This window comes from Dipodomys merriami, unplaced genomic scaffold, assembly GCF_024711535.1.
Source record: "Dipodomys merriami isolate MVZ:Mamm:240054 unplaced genomic scaffold, mDipMer1.0.p SCAF_1412, whole genome shotgun sequence".
In the NCBI taxonomy this organism is placed as follows: Eukaryota; Metazoa; Chordata; class Mammalia; order Rodentia; family Heteromyidae; genus Dipodomys; species Dipodomys merriami.
The window spans coordinates 33702-58711 of record NW_027202730.1 but is presented as its reverse complement, the minus strand read 5'-3'; the positions used below and the strand labels follow the sequence as shown (position 1 = coordinate 58711).

The following is a 25010-nucleotide window of genomic DNA, read 5'->3' as shown; positions in this document are numbered from 1 at the left end:
TCACTAAAGCTACCAGCACACCTATGTTTATTGCAGCCTTTTTTACCATATCTAAGATATGGAACCAACCGAGATGCCCCTCGGTAGATGAATGGATCAACAAAATGGGGTATATATACACAATGGAATTCTATGCCTCCATCAGAATGAATGACCTTGCTCTATTTGTTAGGAAATGGAAAGACTTGGAAAAAATTATAGTAAGTGAAGTAAGCCAGGCCCAAAGGAACATAGGTCCCATGGTTTCCCTTATTTTCAATAACTAGTATATATCTGAGTCAAGCAGAAAAGTTCATGTTAGGAAAATGAACCCTAAGGTGTGTATTCAAATTTTTTTCTTTCATACTATTGTTTCTAGTACATTTATAAGATTATTTCTTTATTGCTTTTTATGTCACTCCCTCACGGTACAATCCCTGCTTTCACTGTATTTGATGTTATAATTTATGGAGGGGAAGGGAAAAAACAAATCGTTTAAATAGGGATTACAGGTGGACCCATTGCAACAATGAGACGTAGAATTTGTATGTCAAAAATGAACTTTACCACTTTGGTAGGGGGAGGTGAAGGTCGAGTCAGGGTGCCGGGGGGAGGATGGGATGGGAAGGGGAAACAAAGTAGGAGGCTACAATGCTTGATAAGAAATGTACTCATTATCTTCCCAATATAATTTTAACCCCTCTGTACAATGTTTTCACAATTAAAAAAAAAAAAAAAGAAAAAAAAGATTCGGCTGCTGTGGACTAAAAGTTAGGGATAATCCATCTAAATCAATGATTGCTTATGTTGCTATATGTCTACCATTCCAACTATACAGTACCAGGCCTGGTGGAGCATACCTGTCACAGATATGAGGACCTCTATCCAGTCCAGCCAGAGCATATATTGAGGCTCTGCTTCAGAAATGCCCAAGACAGAAAGGTGGCTCCTCACAGACAGGGAGAGGACACAAGTAGTGGGTCATGGTGCCCCCAGAGGGGTGTCTGACCCGGGGTAGGGGTGGTTTTGCGGCAGCCACTCACAAGTGCTCCTGGGAGAAGTTGCTTGAGGCTGCTCCAGGTGGGGCGAGCAGCGATGGCAGTGGCATTGCAGACACATGGCCTCAGAGAAGAGAACCAGGCCCAGGGAACAGGTTGGGGCTTTACATGCCCTGGCAGTGTGCCATTGCCTGATGTTTGAAATTCCGAACCTTGGGAAGGCAGGGAGGGGGCTGGGGCATAGGCAGGCATCTCAATTTCCTTCTATATTCCAGTCACCTTGTGTCTCTTCTCAGCCATCTCTACCTTCCTCAACTCCTGGTAATGGTGTAAAGTAACAGAGGGAATCCAGGTGCTACCAGGCAGCATGGAATGTGGGCGTGGCACCATTCTTGTATCTCATTGGTCATAAAGAACAATGAAAGAATGAGGGTGTGGCCAGAATCCTGTGATGCAAACAGTATGTGAGGAGTCAAGAAGATAGCAGCTCCCCCAGCCCTTTTCCCAGGGAACAATGTCCAATTCAGTTGGAGACAAGAGGGTGACCTGCTTTAGCCGGATGGCTGCACAGATTGTTGTGTATGGCTATTTGTTCCCAGTCCCAGACCTTGAACTGAGTATATGGGCACAGTCTGTGAGCTGCTTTTGCTCAAGGCTGGCCTTCCACACTGTAGCCACAGGGATTCTGGCTTTGTTGGCACTGAAGTTGGACTTTCTTTCCTAGGGTGACTTTGACCATGATCCTCCCATCATAGCCTTGTAAGTATCAAGGAAGACTGTTGAGAGCCACTGGTGCCTGCCTAATCATTGGTCTTACTGATGTTCTTGGACAGACTGGTGAGTTCCATATCCTTGGGTTTAAGTGGTGGGAGCTGTAGCCCACAGTTGGAATCCTGGTCCTGCCACCTCCAAATGGAAGGCGATCCTTAGAAATTTATTCCTGTCCATATGATTACCGATGGAATATGATGTATGTCATGATTGAAAGAGAATTTCTTCAATGATTCTAGGATAAAATTATATACAATTATGTTATAGGACACTAATCAATGTTAATTAATGCTTTATGAAGCATTTAAACAATCACATTCATAAAATGGAGGCATAATGAAATACCTAAGAATTACTATAATATTACATAATATAAAGGTGCCATTTTTCTGCCAGGACTGGGATTGGAACCTATGGCCTTGGTAACTCTGTTGCACTGTGTGGGAAGTGGAAGCTGGCCTCCTTGAAGTCAAGAAATTCAAGTCTTTTCTTTAGGCCTGAAATAGATCCCCACCACTAGAAAACATCCTATTCATGTACAATTTACATATATGATTTATATTTATATACATATGGTGACTCCATATTGCATTCAGTGATGTTATTTTATTTTTTTGTTTTATTCATGTATTGACAATTTATTTTGACTATTATACCACATAAAAATTGGTTACATTGATTACATAAGATATAGGTCTGCATATGTATTCCACTTCATACGTGACACCCAAGACTTTCACAGAAAAGGAAAACATGTGTCGCCATCAACTTCTTACTCCACAATTCAATTTTGGGGAGTGCTGGCATCTGAACTCACGGCCTACAAGCCTACAAGGCCCAATTAATGAATGGGTTAGTGTCGGCACTCCATCCTGGGGCAAACTGAGCTGACCGGCTGTTCCCAAGACCTGAGATCAAGCCCCAGGTGTTAGCAAAATAAGAACAGATTGACATGCAGATGGCAGTACGCTAATAAATATTTATTTTTATAGAGTGTTAGAGATGTCTATAAATTATTCAGTTATGTAGACTGCATTCCTATCAATTCCTGGGTGCTAATCATGCGTCCATGTAATTAATGTTATTGTTTTCATCCTTATACTAGTAATGAAATCAATCACTGTCCTGAAATTATTGTGTTCCTGTAAGTAATAATATTCTTCTTATGCTTCATAAATATTAAATAAAATCAATTAGCCTCCTGAAATGATGCTGCCTAAATTTATAGGAGCATCATTCATGATCAACTCATTGAACCTTGACACTGATAACATTCCATTTTTCTTCCTATGGATGGCAACCATTTTCTTAGTATCTCCTGCCGTTGGTTGGTATTAGGAGGGGGATTCAAATCAGGGCTAGGTTGCCACGTGGGCCTATGACTTCCCAGATATTCTGGCAGCCTACAGCAATGCAAGGTGAAGTACCCTTTGCAATAGTATCATTCAGACCCATGTGGGTCACCGAGCAAAGGAAGAAAACATAAAAAGGCCACATTTTTTCTGTGCATAGCTTTCCCTGCAAGACCTGGGGGTCTAGGATCCCAGAAGTAGCTCTAGGTCTAGTGGCTGTACCCCAGCCTAGGGTGATTGAAGCTGAGGCAGAGTTGCCACAACCTGAATTCAAGCCCATACTGAGAAAAGTAAAATAAAAAAAATTAGCTCCCTGGCTTGCAATTCGTGATATTTATTCTTCCAGGCATTGGATTTGAACCCAGGATCTGGGTAAATCTAGTGAGGGATAAAATTGTAAGAGTGAGACTAGAAATGTGGCTTAGTGGTAAAGAGTTCGCTTAGCATGCATGAATGCCAGGGTTTAATCCTCAGTGTCCCATACTCAGAAAAATCCAGTAGCTGTGGAGTGGCCCAAGTGGCTAACTTGAAGAAAAGGAGTTCAGAGACAGTACCCACACCCTAAGATCAATCCCAAGGACTGCCAAAAACAATAGATGAGATGTCAGTGGCTCACACATGGAACTTGAGAATCTCAGGTGGCTGGGAGCTGAAGATCACAGTTCAAAGAAAGCCTAATCAAAGAAAGCCTTTTAGATGCCTATCTCCAGTGAACCACGACAAGACCCCATGTGGCACTGTGGTTCAAGTGGTAGAGTGTTCTCCTTGACTTGAGGGGCACTGAAACATGCACAGTGGAAGTCAAAACGAGGGTGAAAGTTAACCCCTTTGAGTCGGGTGATCCTGACGGTCATAGGCCAGATTGGAGGGGAGGTATGGCACCCTACGAGACCTGTGAGAGGGACTTGCAAGACCCAGACCCCTATCCCATGGAGTGGCCAAGGGGTGGGGAAGTAACCTACTGGAAGACCTACCCTGGAAAGAAGGGCCACCCGAGAGCCCAGACTCTAGGCCACGGGATTCACTTCCCCAAGCGTATCCATTCAATCTGTCACCAGGGGCTAACAGGCCCTTGGAGTAGTATCCATGGGAAGCTAAGGATCTTAAAGAGCTCCACAAGGCGGTGGCAGAGGATGGCCCAAACTCTCCTTGGGCCCAGACCCTATTACAGGGCATTGCTTATCACCCATGTGTCCCTAAGGACTGGCTGGATGTGGCCAAAGCCGTCCTTACTAGTTCTCAGTTTATTAAATGGTGTGCATTTTTTGAGGAGGAATGCAGAGTGTGGGCGGAGAATAACTGGCAAGCTCAACCTGCGATAGCTGTTACTTATGCCATGTTAGCAGGGATGGGGGAAGGGTACTCCACTGACATCCAACAGGCCACAATACCTGGCCCGTACTGTGACCAGGTGAGGCAGGCATGACTTGCCGCGTGGTACAAACTGGATGATAGGCCTACTGAGTCCCCCATAGCAGGAGTGAGACAAAAACTGGGTGAGCCTCTACCAGATTTCATAGACCGAATCCAATCGAGCATTCACAGCAAGCTGACGGAAGGGAACCTCCATGATCAGTTTGTAAAGCAGCTGGTCTGGGAAGGGATGAATGCAGACCACCGTATGGCCTGCATAGGATTGAGAGAGAGTTCTCTGGGCAGCTGGGTGGTGGCCTCCCAGGATGTGGGAACACAATAGCACCAGTTCCAATCATTAGCTTTAGCTTTAAAGGCTCAGACATCTGCAATGACTGAGGCTATTACCCAGGCATTGGCAGCCCAGGGCCAAGGAACCCCAAGATCATCTGGGAGAGGACTTGTTTTAAATGCAGGCAGGAAGAGCACTTGAAGAGGGACTGTTTACAACAATCCCCCACCAATCGGCCTGGGGGCAAACCATCCCCTACACTCTGCCCCACCGGCGGGGAGGAGTACAAGTTTGATTTAGATGGGAAGCCTTTAAACTAGGAGAGGGGCATCCTCCAGTCCCACTAACTCAAGGAGTAACCCCCTCTGCTGAGAAGCCCAGGCAGCCTTGTGGCAGGGTGACCCAGGCCCATTGGACCGTCCCCCTGGTGGAAGGACTCTGCCCTAAAATGAGTATTCTCGTAGGCGGAAAGAGGTTTCACTGCTTAATTGACACTGGGGGCAGATTGAACCATACTCAGGGAGGAGGAAGTGCCCTTGAACTGGAAGCTTTCACCTGGGCCCCTGTTATTGGGGGTAGAGGGCAACACCCAGTTCCAAGAGACGGTTGCCCTTATGACATGGACTAGCCCAGATGGAGAACAGGAAAAGATATGCCCTTTAGTGGCAAAAAAAAAACTCCCTGCCAATTTACTAAGACAAGACATGCTAAGACAAATGTATGCTGTGGTCACTACAGACCATCAAGCATCCTATGATGATATCCTGGATGGGGATGAAGCACAAAGGCTTAAACAGGTTCTAGAGGGAGTTAAGGAAAAGGATTTTTGTAACTTTCATAATTACAGAGAAGAACATAGGGGACCCACTCAGGTGCACCACCAACCCTAAAATGTCACTTCCTCCGGAGTACCTCCCATTACGTGGAAGCCCAATCTGGATGGAGCAGTCACCATTGACCATATCTAACACCAATATTTGTTATTTCAAAAGCCTCCTGGGCTTGGCATATGCTCCAACATCTACATAAGATACATGAAAGGATGGAGCTAATAAGAACGCCCCTAAGAAGCATGCCGTGGACTCCTGCTGTACCATCAGAATATACCTTGGTTGTAAAAGATTATTTTTTTCTATCCCCCTGACATGACAATGGAGGGGACCTGACCCCCTAGTTACTATGGGCAGGGGATTTGGATGTGTTTTTCCCATAGGGGAGACAGCCCCCATTTGGATCCCTGCCAGGAACCTTAAGTTTTTACCCATCTCCTCGATACAAGAGGATGCCCAAAGATAAACTAACAAACAAGGAAAGAAAAACAGCCATGGGCTAGGCTTGTGTTTAAAAGAGAAAATCCAGAAAGATAACTAATAACTATCCCCAAGGGCAACCAGCCCTTGAGAAGCGCTTGTGTTCTCTAACAATTGCAGATGGCAATACTCCAGCTGTTTGCTGTCCTGACACTCCCAGTCCTGGCAATGGACCTACGGAATCTGCATCAACCTCAACAGTTGACCTGGGCAGTGATCAGCACTGGCAATGCAGAAATCATCAATAACACCACAAGAGAAGCTGTCCCTTTGACCTGGTGGCCTGACTTTCATTTTGATCACCACCGTATGTCATTTTAATATTACCTGCTTTAATTGTTCTTTTACTAATTGCTTGTATGGCGGCATTGTATCTATACTTATTGTTAAACAACCACCTTTTGTTACAAGCCCCACCTCTGGACTCTGAAGTGGCAAAGACTGCTATTCCATCCTTCACTAATGTTAATGGACTGGTAATGACATTTCCTGGCCTGGTAATGCTTTTGCTAATGGTTTTTCTATGCCTTCCTTGCATTATACCTATACTGCAAAACTCGTTTGAGCTTAGCCAGCCTGTTACATAAGATCAAGCTCCAAGTGAATGAATTTTCCCTTTAGAGGAATCGCAGCCAGAGACAGGTAAGAGGGAGTGTCAGTCTAACCAACCTAAATACAGGGCCTTCAGCTTCACTCTGAAGAAATTCCCGATGACGAGTAAGGCAGACAAGGCAATCCACCCAATGTAAGACAGGTGGGTTTGCTTCTTTAAACAAAGATGGGGGAGATGATGTTGGGAGCCATTGACAGTAAAGCTCAAAGGTCATTTTGACCCCTGTCCTAGCTTAAAAGCATGTACAAGGAACTTGCTTACTTAAAAGACACCAGGTGCCCAGGATTGCTTTGCTATGTCTGCAGTTTGTTTTAAATTTTCCTTGTTTTTCTGGACTATAGTAGAACGGCCTAAGTGTGGAACTCCCAATACCCAGGTTGCTCCCACGTTCTAAAGAGGACAACCTTACGAGATACTGATACTGACTTTTATATATGCCCAGGAAATAATTGAACTGCTTCGGACATTTCTAACTGTGGTGGGACTGATGTTTATTACTGTGCTAGGTGGGGATGTGAGGCAACTGGGACAGGCTCTTGGATCATGCACAAGGGCCCTCCCTATCCTTGTCTGGTGAATCTCGACCCCCAGACTTGCCTCAAAACCCCTGTGTGGCAAATCCTATTCTTACAAATGTAATCCTGATAAAACAAGAAAAAAGTGAGGGGGAATCTGCAGGGCACATGGGCAGCAAAGAGGTGCTGAGAGAGTAGAGTGGGCTGAGCCCAATTTGCCTTAAGTTCAGTGTGGAACCAGCCTGTGAAAGCTTAGTTGCCTGATAGGGTGTGACCTTGACAGTGATTGGTTCCTCTTCCTCCCCTGCCATGCCACCCACCCTTTTTGGCTTTAAAAATGGCTGCTCTCTGTTAAAAAATGAGTTTTTCTTCCTGCTTGATTTGGCTCCCCACTGTGTCTGATTGTCTCCCGAGCTGAGGGAGGCTAAGGAACGGGCGAGCGCAGCACTGACCTTTCCTCAGACCCCGTTCATCTTTCATTGGACAGACACAGACTCAACACCTAGGTATATTTTTGCCAGTTCTTATTTTGAACTCAAGGCCTGGGCACTGTCTGTAGCACTCTACTACTTGAGCCACAGTCCCAATTCTCACTTATTCTGTGCATGTGCTACCAAGAAATCATACCCAGGGCATCTTGCATGTTAGACAAGCACTCTCTCAATAATCCACATTCCCAGCTCCCTCATCTTTTCCTTAATGGTAGTTTTTTACATAAGTATGTTGCCATTTTATGTCCCCAAGTTTAATTTTCTGAATACTGGATACTTCTACGAAACCTGTTCTTCTCTTCCCCTGCCTGGTTTGTTACTGTTCTTGCATTGGCCTCATAATAAAATGTAAATAAAATCTGCTGAGAGCTTCAGTGTATCATATAAGGACACAGCCTGGAACCCTGGAAGAGAAAAGCCATGGGTCTGAAATGAAGAGAATGATGCAGTATGCATAAGGAGCATATCTGAAAAATAAATTAGTAAATAAAAGGAGAAGCATTGCGTAAGGTCTGTTTGCATTCTGGGAGGCAGTATACAGATTAAGTAGGTAGAGCACTGAAAATTTTTTGTGACCCTACTAAGGCTTAAATTCAGGGCCCGATGCATTTCTCAGCTGTTTTTCCCAAGGCTGAGGCTTTACCCTTGCCACAGCTCCACTTCCAGCCATCTGGTCGTTAATTGGACATAAGCGCCTCCCAGGCTTTCCTTCCTGGTCAGGCCTGTGAATCCTGCTCGGCTTTCTCTCTTACAGCTGGAGCTCTACTCTCTGGAACACTGTACCACTACTGGTTTACTGGTGGTTTATTGGAGATAAGAGTCTCACAGAATTCCTGCTCAGGCTGAATTTGAATGGCAATCTTGAAAACAGGATTCAATCGGCTTTCCTCAGGAAGACACCAAGGAGCCCCTCCATACAAAACCTTAGGCTAAATCTTGAGAGGCACTAGAGAAAAAGAGATACATGAAGACGAGTCTAGTGTGTTCTACATACATAAGGTTGGAGACACACAACTCTCATTATTATTAGATCATTATATAGACAAAAGGAGCAATGAAGACAGTATAAGGATCGCTCCAGATTTTGGTCCTCTCATCTTGAGACAGCAAATTTACTGCAGCTCAATGCTAAGTGACAGAACGTGCGTGTCCTGTGGACATTTGCTCCCAAATCCAGTGACACTCTTTTCTTACTTTTGGCTTCAAACCTGTGACCGAGAGGAGAAGATGAAGAGAGAAAATCCTTCTCAGAGATAACAGCTATAAAGAACATTGGGTAGATAATTTATAAATTCAAAACTTTGGAATGACCCTGTTAAGAAGTCACATTGTCCAGATGAAAAAATGAAGAAGAAAAGAAAGAAGGTGCCAGTCGCTTCTCACTGTAATCCCAGCTTCTCAGGAGGCTGAGGTATAGAGAATCTGAGTTTGATCACAGCAAGTATAGCAAAATCCATGACACTGTTATTTCTAAGAGATCACAGGAAAACCCAGAAGTGGGGCTGTGATTCAAAGTTAATGCACTACCCTTGAGCAAAAGGAGTTCAGGGACAATGCCTAGGCTCATAGTTAAACCCCAGGACCTGCCCCCTCAAAAAGAGCCTGTACCCCCATGTCTTTGGGTATGTATGGATATATTCCTAGAGGTGAAGCTCCAGAGTAGTTATGATGAATGGCATCAAGCTAGGATTTGTATTCAATAAAATGATTTCATAACAGAGACTGCTTTCACGACAGTGAATAATACAGAGCTCCCCTCTCTGTTCCCAGTGTAGCCTGAAGGTTCCTCTGCATCCCAGGCCTGCTGGAAGAAGTCTCTCTCATTGTCTGGACAGGCAGGCAAAAGCCCTCACTCATGCACAGCTGTGTAACAAACAACTCCATCTGGGTCAGATAGTGAGGATGATTTTGGGCGGGCTCTGAAGGTCAGGAGAAAAAGGTCTCTTTGTACCCCAAACTATCTCTTTCCCCAGTGTTCTGGTTTGACAAGAAGCCTTCATTTGTGCCACCTCCTGTGGCAGGCCAAGTCCTGTGCACTTATCCTGCCTTTGTGAGACTATATTCCGGTGTTCAGATACAGTGCTCAATATAATTCAAGAGTCCTTCTGGCAGACAACTAGGGCACTGAACTTAATTGTTTCATTGCCAGTGATGATGGGCCTATGATGCCTCTCCTAGGTTTCTGGAAGCTTGGGAAATCCAAGCACATGTCTGATATCACAAAGGTCCCTGTCATCTAGGGATGGTGAATCCCATCAGGTTTTGAAACATTTGACCTCTCCTAGTTGGGCCCTGGGTGGCTAGGTTTTAGGGTTGAACACAGTGCCAGGGTGCTGACCATGAGCTCAGTGCAGAAGCCCGGTGCTTTACCATTTTGTGTAACAGCATCAATTCTAGTCTGTGTGTGTGTGTGTGTGTGTGTGTGTGTGTGTGTGTGTGTGTGTGTGTGTGTGTGTGTGTGTGTGTGTGTGTGTGTGTATGCACGTGGGTGCACAGGGGCACGGGCACATACACCATTCTTGGAGGTTGAACTCAGGACCTGAGCACTGTACCTAGTTTCTCTTGTACAATCATAGCTTTCTACCACTTGAACCACAGAGCTACTTCAGTATTTTTTTTACTGTTGTGGTCCTGAGAATTCAAACCCAGGGTTTCATATTTGCAAAGCACTCTACCCCTAAGGCATATTCCAAGCCCTCTACTTCAGGTATGTTAGTTTGTTTCTCTTTATTTTATTATTGTAGGAGTTGATGTCTTGGCCTGGATGCTGTCCTTGAGCTCTTCAGCTTAAGTCTTGTGCTCTACCACTTGAGCCAAACACCATTTCAGCTTTTCTGGTGGCCCATTGGAGCTAAGTGTCTCAGGGACTTTCCTGCCCAGGCTGGCTTTGATCTATGATCCTCAGATCTCATCCTCCTGAGTAGCTAGGATGAAAGGCATGAGTGACAAGCACCTAGCTTCCACTTCAGGTTTCTTAGTGGTGAACTGGAGATAATACGCTCATGGGACCTTTTGTGTCTGGGATAATTTGGAACCCAGATCCTCAGATCTCAGCTTCCTGGGAAGGCAGGATGAGAGACCTCAGCTATAGACCCCTAGGCTGTGGCATCTGCTGCAAGGGGCCCATGGGTCCAAGCGGTGGAGTGCTAACCATGAGCCCAAGAGGTAAGGGTCAGAGCTTAGACCCCTATTTCAAGGTTTATGACTGAGAAAATACAAAACAAAACAATAGTCTGAAGTAGACAACTCACTAGTCTACAGTAATACATAATTTTGTCCCTGCCATGGATACATATATGAGCCTCAATATTCTTGTCTGCATAATCATCTCAGTGGGGAGATCTTACAAGGACTCAATGAAAGAATGCACCTGGTGAAGAACACAGCACATGGCACTCTTTGTATGATTAAGAACACAGCATCCTATGAAAGACTCAGCACCCAGCACCCAATGCACGATTCAGCACACTGCAACCTGTGAAGGACTCAGCACATAGCACCATGTGCAGTACTCAACACAGACTACCCTATGGATGACTCACACATAGCTCTGTTCCACAAGCTGTCATTAGACTTAAGGCACTCTAATCAATATCACCATTCTTTGAGGAACATTTCACAAACCACACAAGTTCACACCTAACAGTTTAGTGGGATTTTTTTTTGGAGGGGGGGGGTTAGTCATGGAGCTTGAGCTTAAAGCTTGGGGATATTATTGTTCTAATAACATTTGCAAAAGGCTAGAACTCTACCACTTAGAGCCATATTTCAAAGAGTCTAGCAGACTTCCTGTCAAGTTTTAAAGCCCCAGAGAGGCCAGGATATCGGGGGTAAGCCAGGGTAAGCCAGGATGATGGGGGTAACCCATGGAGCTGGGTTGCAGCAGTTTATATCTGACTAAGTCAGGCTATGTTGCAGCTGTCAGCACGACTCCTAGCTTGCTCTTTCATGTGGTATTTGAAGTTCTGTCCTTCTATAGTTGCCGTTAGAACACTGTACCTCTTTTTGGAGGCAGTCCTGGGGCTTGAATAAAGGTTTTGACACTGTCCCTAAGCATTTATGCTCAAGGGTAGAACTCAATTGATTGAAAGACAGCAGAACTTCTGGGTTTTCTGTTTATGTGGCACTGAGGAATCGAGCCCAGGGCTTCATGCTCACTAGGTGAGCACTCAACAACCGAGCCCCAGGAGTGAACAGGTATAAATAGAGATTGATGTATATAAGCATTATATACACAGAAAGATGTCTGCATATTATTAATTTATAGATATTACTACCAATTATTACTTATTAAATTATTAATGATGTGTCCCAGTTAACAATTAATAAAGCATTAACTAAATTACTCAATATCCTTTTATTGTTTATCACATATGTACATATATCCATACACATAATTTCATATTTAATAGAATGAGACAGATATATATACATCGTTGAATTATGCATCATGTGTTACTACCAATTATTAGGTATTTATGTTTCCATGCAATTTTTATTCTGGTAATAATAAAATATTAAACTTAATCCACATCCTATAATTTTAGTGTCTAATTTTATCCTAGAATGATTCACTACTAATTCAATCTCCTTTTCATTTATTGTAGTGACAATTCTTCCACCTATGACATTTTTTAGATTTATGACATCCTATTACATATAGATTTGCATATATTACATATAGATTTTCATCTGAATTATACATCCTACCTGTCACCAAGCACTTTCAAAGAAAAAGAAAACATGTGTCACGCTCGGCTTCTTACTCAAAGATTACATTTTTTGGCAGTGGTGGGATCTAACTCAGGGCCTAGAAGGCTCAATTCATGAATGGATGACTGTCAGCACAGCAGCTTCTAGGCAATTCAGCTGCCAGGCACTTTCCAGGCCCTGAAATAGAACCCCGTATGCTGACCCCATATTGTGCTTAGTGTACTTATTCATTTTATTTTGGTTTTATTCATTTACTTACCATATATTTTATTGACTGTTATTACACATGAAATATTTATTACATTTATTACATAGGATATAGATTTGCCTATGTATGAAACTTCACACCTGATACCAGGTCTTTCACAGAAAAGGAAAACATGTGTCACCATTGGCTTCTTACTCCACAATTCAATTTTTGTATGTGCTGGCATCTAAAGTCACAGCCTACAAGGTCCAATTCATGAATGGATGAGTGTCAGCATGCCAGCCTGAGGCATATTGAGCTCACAAGCATTTCCAAAACTTGAGATCCAGCTCCAGAGTTGACAAAATTAGAACAGATAGACATGCAGATGGTAGTACACAAATAAATATTGATTTTTATAGAGTGCCAGAGATGTCTATACATTATTCGGTTACATAGGCTACATTCCTATCAATTCTTGGGTATTTCGTATACCTCCATGTAATCAATATTATTGTTTTCATCCTTAATTATTAATTAAATCAACCACTGCCCTGGAATTATTGTGTCCATGTAATTAATAGTATTCTTTGAATGTGTCAAAAATATTCATTAAAATCCATTGGCCTACTAAAATCACTCTATTTATATAGTAGTATTCAGAAACAACTAATTCAACCTTGCCATTCATAATATTCCATCGGTATTCCAGTGAATAAGAAGGAGACTCATAGGATCTCCATCCATTGGTAGGGGTCAGGACCCGGCTTCAAACTCAGGGCCTATATTGCCATGTTGGCCTATGGCTTCCCTGGTAGCCCGCCAGCCTTCAGCAATACCAAGTTACCAACATTCTTCAACCGTGTCAATCAGAAGCAGGATGGTCACCTTGCAAAGAAAACAAATGTAAAACTGGTAGCCATCTGTAAGTTGCTAGTTTTTTTTTTTTTGCTCTGGGGCCCTTGGCTGACTGAGAAGTGGGAGACAGTCTTCCTGCTCTGTGGTTGTGTGAAGAACATGTTGGTGTCCTGGCACACTGCAGAAGGCCTCATGACTGGGGAGTGTTCCCTTCTTTCCTCCTGACATCCAAGACCAATTCTGGCTTTTTCTTGAATGTGCTACTGAGGAGTCAAACCCAGGGCTTCTTGTATCCTAGACAACACTCTCTCACTAAATCACATTCCCAGCCCCCTCATCTTTTTCTTAATGGTAGTTTTTACATAAGTATGCTACCATTTTATGTCCTCAATTTTAATTTTCTGAATATTGGTTACTTCTAAGAAACCTGATCTTCTCTTCCCCTGCGTGGTTTGTGACTGTTCCTGCATTGGCCTCATAATAAAATGTAAATAAAGACTGCTGAGGATGACCTGCTTTAGGCAGATGGCTGCAAAGATTGTTGTGCATAGTTGTTTGTTAACACTCCTGGACCTTGAATTCAGGATCTGGGCACAGTCTGTGAGCTGCTTTATTGATGGCTAGCCCTCTAACACTGGAGTCATATGGCTATACTTCTTGCTTTGTTGGCCCTGAAGTTGGACAGGGTTCTCAAGGACTTTTCTGCCTAGGATGACTTTGACCATGATCCTCCTATCTCAACCTTGTAATGAGAAGTGTGATATATATAATCAGATAGACCTGTATTTGCATTTTGTATTAGATCTTCTTGAGGAATGCAGCTGCTATTCTACCCTCCCTTGAGCCCCAGACACTCCTGGATCTGGAGCTGAAATTAACGACCCTCTGGCAGGGAGTACCTGACAAAGTACACATTCCAGATCACTTTCCCCTGTGCCTAGGATCAGAGATAGTGGCTGCTTGGCAAAACCACTTCCCCTGGGTCGGGGTCAGAGATAGTGGACATCTGGCAACCACTTCTCCTAAGTTACCCTAGAAGTACAGTCTAATTAGTTTAGAGCACAATATCTTGTTAGCCTGACCAGTTATTAGCCCCAGCCCTTTTCCCACTTTGTATTGCACCAATCATCTGCTAGAATTATGATTTAAATTTCCCACGTGGTATATTAATTCATTGCCAATACATACTGAGGCCTTACCCCTACCAAAGAACATATAAAAAGTGTTGTAACCCTGTGCTTGGGGTCTCTCTCTGCAATCGGACATCAGTGCACAGAGGGGTCCGTGCTCGAGCTCGTCAATAAAAGACTCATTGCCGCTTGCATTGATCTTTGGTCCCTGGTGGTCTTTTGGGGGGGCTCCAAGTCTCCGGGCATTATAGTAAGTATCAACGAGGACTTCTGAGAGCCACTGGTGCCTTCCTAATCATTGGTCTTGCTGATGTTCTTGAAAGACCAGTGAGTCCCTATCCTCGGGTTGAAGTGGAGGGAGCTGGAGCCCACAGTTCGAATCCTGGTCCTGCCATCTCCAAATGGCAGAAGATCCTAAGAAACTCATTCCTATCCATATGAATACCAATGGAATGTGATGTCATGATTGAATGGGAAATTCTTAAATGATTCTCGGATAAAATTGTAAACAATTAGATTATAATACACTGATCAATTTTAATTAGTACTTATGAAACATTTAAACAATCACATTCATTAAATGGAGGCATAATGAAATATCTCAGAACTGGGTGTCACATAGTATAGGGGTGCCATTTTTTTCTGCCAGGACTTATTTGTTAATTGTTATATCCCATTTTCTGAGTGTAATTTGGTATATGAAACTAGGATATATTATAAATCAATTATTCAAACAGTTTTTTATCATAATATAGAGATAAATCCAAATTATATATATATATATATATATAAGCAAATTCCCCAAATTAAATATATTTAAACCATTAAAACTTTTAACAAAACTTAACACTTGCTACAGTGTTCATTATGACAGGAGCCTTGTATAGAATAATTGAATTCCTCCTCCTACACATCTCTTGAACAACAAATATCTGTAATTATTTTGTTTTTGACATGTCAATCTTGACTTTATTCTTAAATGTGTGCTTATGTAAGAAGTACATGGCTTTAAATTTCATGAAAATTCTTTTATACTTACTTTTTGTTGAATTGTCTAGTTTAAGAAAATCAATTACACTTTATATATAAAACATGTTCTATGCTCCATTCAGCATGGCGTACTCTAACATTAGAACGATACAGAGAAGATTTGAATGGCCCATGCACAAGGATGATAGGCAAATTCCTGTACCATTCCATACTTTTACAACAACAGATGTTGGAGGGGATGTGGCCACAAGGGAACTGTACTGCACTCTTGGTGGGAGTGTAAAGTTGTTCAACCACTTTGGAAAGTAGTATGGAGGTTCCTCAAAAGACTCCACATAGAACTCCCCTATGACATAGGAATCCCACTTTTGGGCATTTACCCAAAATATCACAAACAAGACGGTACTAAAACTATCAGCACAATTATATTTATTGCAGCATTGTTTAAGATAGCTAAGATATAGAACCAACCCCGATGCCCCTCATCAGATAAATAGATCAAGAAAATGTGCTATTTGTACCAATGAAATTCTATGCCTCCATAAGAAAGAATGGCATCGCCCAATTTGTTAGAAAATGGAAAGACTTGGAAAAAAATTAAGTGAAGTAAGCCAGGTCCAAAGAAACATAGGTCCCAGGGTTTCCCTAATTTTAATAACTAATATATGTTTGGAATAAGCAGAAAAGGTCAAAATCTATGCACATATGACCAGATAAGATGATGTTAAGGGAAATGAACGCCCAAATAGGAACACAAGTTTTTTTTTTTTCTTACTATTGTTTCGAACGTACTTATAACAGTCTCTGTGTTTTTTTGTTTCTTTATATGTTCCTCCCTCATGCTATAACCCCTGTTTTCACTGTATTTGAATTTGGTGTGCCCACCTCTTGTATATACGCTCCTCTAATTTGTGAAGAGGAAGGAAAAAATAATGCTTAAGTAGGGATTCAGATTGACCCATTGTAACAATGAGATGCACAAGAAACTATGGTGGAAAATGAACTTTACAATTTAGGCAGGGGAAGAGGGGAGGGGAGTTTACTTGTAGAGGTTGGAGGGAAGGGATGGTAGAGGGAAAATAAAGGAGGAGGTAACAATCCTTTTTAAGAAATGTACTCATTACATGCTCATGTAAATGTGACCTCTCTGTACAGTATTTTTAAAATAAAAAAGTATGAAAATGTTCTGAGATGGGAGAGTTTATTTCCTTTATTTTACTCATACAATATGGCTAACAAAGAAATTAATGCAAAAAACTGATATCAAGGTATTTTGAATGAATGTGTGTGTGTGCACGTGCACATGTTCTCATGCACTTCCATGTATGTTGGTGTGCTCACAGTTTGAAAAAAGGGCTTCAAAGTCTTGCTAGGCCTTTCCTCTCTAGATTGGTGAGCTACTATATGAGCTACATCTCCATTCCTGGCCCGTTGCTAACTCATTGAAATTTTTGAAAAAATAATCTCATGAATTTATTTTGCCCTGATTGGCTTCCACTGCTATCCACAGTTCTCTGGCTCCTGAGTAAATATGCCGAGTAGTTAGGATTACAGGTGTGATCAACCAGCACAAGGCTTTCAGAGTAATTTTAAAAGTAGAAGAAAGTTTACTTCACAGGGGCCTGTTTTATCATCTCCTACTTTTAAAGCATTTTGGAGTGATTATTTGTGAATTTTTTTTTCGTTTTTTTGGATTCTTAAGAAAGTAAGTGATGATATTTAAAAGTTTAGTACTTTATAAATTGGAACCTGGAAAAATGGGACAGAATATATTTGTCTTTCTTATAAGCTCAGCTCTGTGCATGATAACCCAATGTCACCTACATAGTCTGTGTTGAAGACAAAATGTAACAGAAAACAATCACCATGGGCAATAATTGCTATGGTATTATTTCTTGGACAATATGAATATTGAATTGAGAGTGTAAGAGAATGGAGAGATTTTACCTACCTTTTGTTTATTGCTGAAAGACTTTTGGAAACTTTGACTCATTTTCTTCCTCACAGTGCGTGTTTGGGCCATGCACTTACTGCCTTTAATTACAATTTTTCCCAACACTAAAATGGTGATAACATTAGCATTATAAAAAATGTTATCTTAAGAATTAAGGAAAATAAAACTTGTGAAATACTTAACATAAACTTCCATGAATGAGTTCTGAGTTTAGCCAGCAGTTTTTTTTTTAAATACTAAAAAGAATGTGATAAGTATTACAGAAACCATTGCATATAGTGAGCAAACAGAAGTAATGTTATCTATTGACCATACTCTTCTTCCAAGGAAGCCAGGTGGATTATTTCTCATGCTGTAAATCAAACTGGTTATCTTATGTCTTGATAGTGTAAAAATATCAGGGACAAAATAATGAAGGAATGTTGTAGACTGGGTGAAGTTCATATGAAAATGTGCAAAACTGATAAAACTTCAAAGTATCTGAACATTATTTTGTGTTTTACATTATTTAAGGTACATTGAAAAGTTAAGAAAGAGCTAAAAGAATGGATTCTCTTTTCGATGTCCTATCATCGGTTCTTGGATGAACACTTTCCTCATTCTTGTAAAGGCATCATCAGATGAGGGGAAGTATATTATTTTTTGTTTGCTTCTGTCCATTTATTCTTCATTTGAAATCTGAACTACTTGAGACTGAAAGAAAACAAGGAAATTAGACACGCAGTCTTTGGAAAAAACAATCATTGTGAAATAAATAAAATGCATACAGCCTTATAAAAGGTCTGACTAAAGTGAGTTATATAGTCTCAAGCATAAACAGAAAATGATTAAGCAATATCATGTTATTTAAAATTGAAAATGTTAGGAGTTGCTTAATATTGTTGCTTTCTAATATCTTGAATTAATTATTGATTTTGTATTGAAAGATTAAAGATGATATTAACAAGAAACTTGATTAAAAGTGTACAAAAGTTCTGAATAGACATGTTCTCCTTAAAGCCCTGAAAATTTACAGTGGGTTTACAAAGTTATTTAATACCACTTCTATGCTGGTTTAATTCTTTTTGAGCAGAAGTCATTACAGAAATGTAATTCAAAATTACTATGATACTACTTCATAATTATTGTAACTGTAAGGTCCGTTCCTGGATGGCGAGCAGACTCCACCCTCCTCACAGCAAACTCTCCACCTTGTATCTGCGTTTGGCAACTGGGACACCTGGAAGAAGTCACATCTGAATTTGATGTGCCCACAACTTTCTCTGCCCATACCCTAGATAAGGCCTAGCCCAGGCCCAGAAGCTCTCTCTGCTTTTCTAGCTCTTTCTCAGCTCTCTTCTCTGTCCTCTCTCTCTCTGTTCTTTTCTAGCTCTCTCTGCTCTCTCACTATTCTCTCTCTCTGCTCTCTCTCTGTTCTTTTCTAGCTCTCTCTGCTTTTTTCTAACTCTTTTCTAGCTCTTTCCTCTCTCTTTCCCAGCTCCCTCTCTTTCCCAGGCCTTTCCCAGCCACGTGGAGTGCCAACCTTGCCTGGTCCCAGCAGGTCTACTGAATAAACCTACCCAGTACCTGAATACTGCGTGCGTGGTGCTGTTCTTACTCAGCTACCTCATTTTAAAAACCTAACAGTAACTTTTATCAAAAAAATCAAAGGAATCAGGTGTGGTGGTAAAGGCTTTTAACTCCAAGCATTTAGGAGGTTGGATTTAAGTCTAAGGCCAGTCTGGAGTACTGAAAAGAATAAAAACCTGCCCTTTATTACCTTTTAACAAAGGTAATAATGCTGAGAGTGTGGAGAAAAGGAAATTTTCTACACTCTTCAACAAAATGCAGGTTAGTATTCTCCTTGTAGAAAGTAATATGCAGCTTTCTAAAGAACTCCAAAGTTGAAATATAATCTGCCCCAACAATCAAGTGATTATTTCTCTATTTGTAACTTAAATATATGTGCAGTTCATTGTAATCATCATTCACAACAACAGCCAAGATATAAATCGAAGTTCAGTGTTCAACTACAGACTAATAAAGCAACTGTGGTACATGCACAAATATCTTTTTCTGTTTCATCCTTAAAATAGCAAGCGACTTCTCCCATTAGCGACAACTTACAATGACCTGAAAGATGTATTCTTTTTTTTTTTTTTTTTTGTCTGTCGTGGGGCTTGAACTCTGGGCCTGGGCGCTGTCCCAGCTCTTCAGCTCAAGGCGAGCGCTCTACCACTTGAGCTACAGCGCCACTTCCGGTTTTCTGGTGGTTTATTGGAGATAGGAGTCTCACGGTCTCTCCTGCCCGGGCTGGCTTTGAACCGCGATCCTCAGATCATAGCCTCCTGAGTAGCTAGGATTACAGGAGTGAGCCACCAGCGCCCGGCTGAAAGATGTATTCGAAATGAAGAAAAATGTAGTCTGCTGATCTTTGTAAACACACACACACACACAAACACACACAAACCAACATCAAAAATTAAGACAGAAATTTTTAACAAGTAAAGCAACGTGGAATTGTTGGGACATTTAGGTCACAATGTTGAAGATAGTAGATATACAGAATGAATCAGTATAGAGTTGTAATGTACAACATGAGGATACAGGAGACAACACTGGCCTTACATGGTTTCCCTGATTTGCAATATCTAGTATATGTCTGAGTCAAGCAGAAAAGGTCAGATAAGGTGATGTTAGGGAAATGAACCCTAAGATATGTATTCTTTTTTTTTCTTTCATGCGATTGTTTCTAACACATTTATAAGACTATTTCATTGTTGTTTGTATGTTCCTTCCCCACAGTATAACCCCTGCTTTCACTGTATTTGATGTCGGTATAATTTGTGGAGGGGTAGGGGAAAAACAAATCGTTTAAATAGGGATACAGGTGGACCCATTGCAACAATGAAATGTACAAGTCGTTATGTCGAAAACGAACTTTACAATTTTTGTGGTGGGGGGAAGCGGGTAGGATTGGGTGGGGGGCGGAGGGAAGATGGGAAGGGGTGGGAAGGGGAAACAAAGGAGGAGGCTACAATCTTGTTAAGAAATGTACTCATTATCTTGCCTGTGTAATTGTAATCCCTCTGTACAGTATTTTCACAACTAAAAAAAGAAATGAATGAAGCTAAGTAAGTAGGAGTTGTTCTTATGAGTAGGGGTTGCTCTTTTTGTTGTGCTTCCCTCAGTAATGGATAAGATGAACATAATGTTGCATGCTCAATATAGAACAAAATGTCAAATTAAAATACATGATATTATCCTTGGTGTAAACTAATTATTGCAAATAAAGGAAACCACGGGACCTATGTTTCTTTGTTTAGTTTACTTCACTTAATATGATTTTTTCCAAGTTCTTCCATTTCCTTAAAAATGAGATGGTACCTTTCTTTCTCATGAAAGCATAGTATTACATGTACGTATATCTCTCTGGTGTGTGTGTGTGTGTGTGTGTGTGTGTGTGTGTGTGTGTGTGTGTGTGTGTGTGTGTGGTGTGTGTGTGTTTCACTTTTTTGGTCCATTCATCTACTGAGGGGCATCTGGGTTGATTCCATATCTTAACTAGGGTAAATACTACTGTGATAAACATAATTGGGCTGGTAGCTTTAGAGTGGCCTTGTTTGTGGTCACTAGGGTAAATGCCCAGAAGTGGGATTACTGGGTAATATGGGAACAGTATTGTGTACATCAAGGATAATATTAATAGTTGAGCAGAATAGCTCAATAGCTATGTACATATGACTCTATAAGAACAACTTTTTGTTGTTCTTAATGTACTACGTGATTTGTTTTTATCCTTTTGTGTTTTCCCCACCTATGGTTTATCGCCTGAAGTCACTGTATTTTAATCTGATGCCCTGGGTATTGTAAATATGTTGATTTGAACTTGGGAATGGAAAGAGAAAAAACAAAATGGTGAGACAAAGGTCAAATGAGTAACCTATGCAACTGTCATACTCACAAGACAATATGTTGGAAATAATCTTGGGGGGGGCGTTGGAAGGGAAGAAGGTAAAAAATTGGAGAAGGGGTAACAAGTTAGAAAAGAAATGAATTCCTTGCCTTACTTGTGTAAGTATAACCCCTCTGTACTTTACCTTAACAATAGAATTTAAATAAAAAATAAAATATATGAGAGCAGCAATAAAGGAGATAGGAAAGGGGGAAATACTGTAGTACAGTGCAGTAAAACAGCTGTGGAGACCAGAAATTTTACTTTTACATAGGAAGGAATAAACTTGCACACAGATTTTCAGCCTCATGTCAGTAATTAAAAAGGGAAAACAAAATGCACAATCAGCAAACCAATATAGATAAAATAGAAAATTAAGCAAGTTGAAGGGATGACTTGGACCAAGAATAACAAATGACACAATTAGGTAACAAATAACAAGCTGGTAAGTTTAAAAAGTATTACCCATAATTCTATTAAATGTTGTTTACATCACAATTTGTTAGCACTATAATTCAAATCACAGTTAAATAATATATCATTTTTATAATGGTATTTATTTTTGATTTCTTAATATTGAATGTTTAATATATAATTTTAATTTTAGCAGCTATAGAAAAGAAGAAAGTTAAACTAATTTTAATGATATATTTCATGAATTGTAAAACTGAGAAACATTAGAATTTATACAAATAATTTATCATTATTATTTTATTTCTGTGAATTAATGTAATAATTCAAAGTGTATTCTACACTTAACACTCATCTTAACATCAAATAATAAATTATTGCACATGACTCGGTTTTCGGTGGAAGGATTCAGAACTGTGGTAAAATTCACACCACACAATAAACAAGGGAATGACCCCTCTCATCTTGTTTAAGTTGTGGAAATTTGATTTCTACATGAATGTTAAATTCCTGTCTAGGTGACATTTATACAAGTATATACAATTACATGCATGAGGAGTACTTCAGATGATACTTAAAAGTCATATTTATTAATTAAATTTTTATGATTTTGTACCAAATAAATAATTATAGAGAGACTGAATTTCTGATTAGATGATGGTGCATGTGGGCCAGATTATGCATATTGAGGCTTCTTTTATATTCCTGATATTGTTTCTACAGTTAGATTTAATTTTCCTTAACTGGGTTAAGTGTATTATATTGGATATATGAAAGTAATTCTTTGTCATTAATCCTTTGCCAGTTGTCTAATACTAATATAATTTATCCATGAGTTAGAAGTAATGGAAATAACAACAGATATAAGCAAGATAGATCAGTCTGAAATAGAAAAGTATTTTCACCTTTATTTTGATAGCTGGTCCTCTTTTACACTACAGAATATTCTTGGGAAAATGTGCTCCAGGATGGCCACAACTGCAGAATATTATGGTTTGATCTATCATAGAAGAAGGAAGGATGCGGAACCTCCCTTCCAAAAGTCTGCTCCCAGGGATGTGATCTGCTTTATGGTGGTTACTTGAAAATGAACATTTTTCACAGTCAACCTTGAAAAGCCATCTTGATAGACCATTTCTGTAAGTGGATTACTACAGAGTTATTCATGGCTTTGTAAGGATGCCAAATTGCCTCATTTTGAGACAATTTAACAGGAATTTATTCACCAGTTCTTTGTATCTTTCAGGGAAAAACCAGTTGACTCTAGGCCAGGGAAGCACTGGGGCCCAGAGAAGCTACTACCTTGAATAGTAATCCTAGACCTCTAAAACTAAACATACACAAACATACACACACACACACACACACACACACACACACACACACACACACACACACAAATCAAACAAACAAACAAACAAAAAAATTCCAGTTAGTACAGCCAATCAGGTCTGCTATCACAACCTACTTAAAGTCAGGCAAAAAAAGCGAAGCTGAGAGTTATTTAGATGATAACTAATATATTTTTTATGAGGCAGACTGAAATGAGACCCCAGAAAGAGGGTCAGGAAAACTGATCAGAGAGACTAAAATTGGTCACACAAAGATTGGAAAATAAAATTCCTTGCAGAACAAATAAATCATAGTAAGCCTGCACATATAAGAACAAGACAGCAGACCAAATTCCAGAAATGCACATTTACTTAGAGGTCAGCTTAATGAATTATCAATGGAAATATTTGAATTCTTAAATATTTGACAACATGTGGAAGAAGGCTGAAAAGAAAGAAAATGCCATCACTCTGTTAGGAGGTCCAAGATCACATTAGGAAGTAATCAAGCACAGATTTGTAATAAAAAGAGTAAATAATTATTCCAAATGAGGGCTTCATTAGTTTTGATCTAACAGTTCTTGATGTAGGTGCTAGCAATTACCATACAATTGATCCAGTCCCACAGCTGAGTTAATACTGACTGCAGTATTCCCACATGAAGGAAAAGAGAAAATTTTAAAATGTCTGATGAAATGTGTAGAGGGTGAAGTGTTCTAATAGTGATATCTAGGTTTAGACACAGGTGATGAGGTCGATTTTCTTTTCTAAAAATCCCCCATTTTTAGCCTGGTGCCAGTGGCTCACAGCTGTAATCTTACCTACTCAGGAAGCTTTGATCGGAGGATGGCGGTTCAAAGCCAAGTTAGGCAGGAAAGTTCCTGAGACTTATCTCCATTTAACCACCAGAAAACAAGAGGTGGCACTGTGGCTCAAAAGGTGGAGCACTCACCTTGACTTGAAGAGCTCAGGGACAGTGTCCAAGTCCATACTTCAAGCCCCTCGACCAACAACAAAAATCTCCCTTTTCTTGGACGGCCTACATCTTTTCCTAACATTCAACAAAGAAGCCATTTTATCAACCACTACATTTAAGTCCTATTCTAGCTACTGCAAATAGAATGATTTGGTATCCTATGTCAAAAGTTCATATTTGCAGAAACAAATAACAACAGTGGTAAGTTTTTTTTTTCCAGTCCTTGAACTCTGGGCCTGGGCCCAGAACATGGTTATGCTGGTAGTTTTCATGTGAGCTTGTTAGTTATTTATTGGATTCCTGCCAATGAGGGTAATTACTGGGTCTAAAGGGAGATGTATGTTTAGTCTTTTCAGGAAACTCCGTACTGCATTCCACAGTGGTTGAACAAGTTTAGTTTCCCACCAACAGTGTAATACAGTTCCCAATTGGTTACATCCATGCCAGTACTTTCTATTGCTAGTTTTCTTGATAATGGCCATTCTAATTGGGATGAGGTAGAATCTGTCTTGTTTACTTGTAGATTTGTGGGCACCTTCTAGCTACCATGAATGAATCCATGAAATCTATATTGCTCAGAGTCTGCATTCCTTTCTCTTTTCTCTTATTTTTATTAAGAAGATCTGTTTTAATGCTTATCAAAGAATTCTCTTTCTTTGGTGAGTCCCTATGTGATTTTGGGAAGTGTGTAATTCTATCTTCATAGAATGTGTTTGATAATTCCCTTTCCTTTTCCATTCCATTGAAGAGTTAGACCTGCATATTGTATGTTCTCCGCAGGCCTTAATTTCATGGTAAATTCATTGAATCCTAGCTTTTTCTGGAATGGGAAGTGGTTTATTGACATTTAAT

General features: G+C 40.5%; 1 non-coding gene across 1 annotated transcript; it reads left to right on the top strand.

Annotated features, from left to right (window-relative positions):
* The first annotated feature begins 15665 nt into the window (after window positions 1–15665).
* On the top strand, window positions 15666–15768 carry LOC138826324 (U6 spliceosomal RNA). The gene has a single exon (XR_011371673.1). It is a non-coding gene; the product is annotated as a U6 spliceosomal RNA (small nuclear RNA).
* The last annotated feature ends 9242 nt before the right edge of the window (window positions 15769–25010 follow it).